The sequence below is a fragment of the Egretta garzetta genome, unplaced genomic scaffold (genome assembly GCF_000687185.1).
Source record: "Egretta garzetta isolate BGI_Z169 unplaced genomic scaffold, ASM68718v1 scaffold117, whole genome shotgun sequence".
In the NCBI taxonomy this organism is placed as follows: Eukaryota; Metazoa; Chordata; class Aves; order Pelecaniformes; family Ardeidae; genus Egretta; species Egretta garzetta.
This window is the reverse complement of record NW_009260479.1, coordinates 1,017,603-1,017,965: the sequence shown is the minus strand read 5'-3', so window position 1 is coordinate 1,017,965 and position 363 is coordinate 1,017,603. Positions and strand designations below refer to the sequence as shown.

The window sequence follows — 363 nt, the reverse complement described above, 5'->3', positions numbered from 1 at the left end:
AGCCACATTTGAAAAGGAGGCAGTGCAAAAGAAGAATTAGCTGCTTCTCTTTTCCAGATACAGGAGCTTTGAGCATGTTGCCAGTGATTTCTCCCCGTCTAGTGCTATCCCACCTCACGCTGCCTCACAGCTCATTTATTTCGCTTTATTTTCTCCTCTTGCCCTAAACACTGCAAGTTCTTCCAGTCCCCCTGAAAGCCTCCCCAGTGCCTGCAGACCTTTCTTACTACTGCAGAAAGCTTTTTCCCACAGAGGAACCCCCTGACACCAAAGAGTTAACCGACACCCAGCAGAGTTAACCGACCACTACACCCCCCCCTACCGACCGCCAACAAAATGGCGGGGGGGGCCCCGCCCCGCCGC

The 363-nt window shown here is 53.2% G+C and overlaps 1 protein-coding gene across 1 annotated transcript in view; it reads left to right on the top strand.

The window, feature by feature from the left end:
- The window catches only part of MINDY4 (MINDY lysine 48 deubiquitinase 4), a 75,283-nt gene that overhangs the window by 4,619 nt on the left and 70,301 nt on the right, over positions 1 to 363 (top strand). The window lies entirely within an intron of this gene.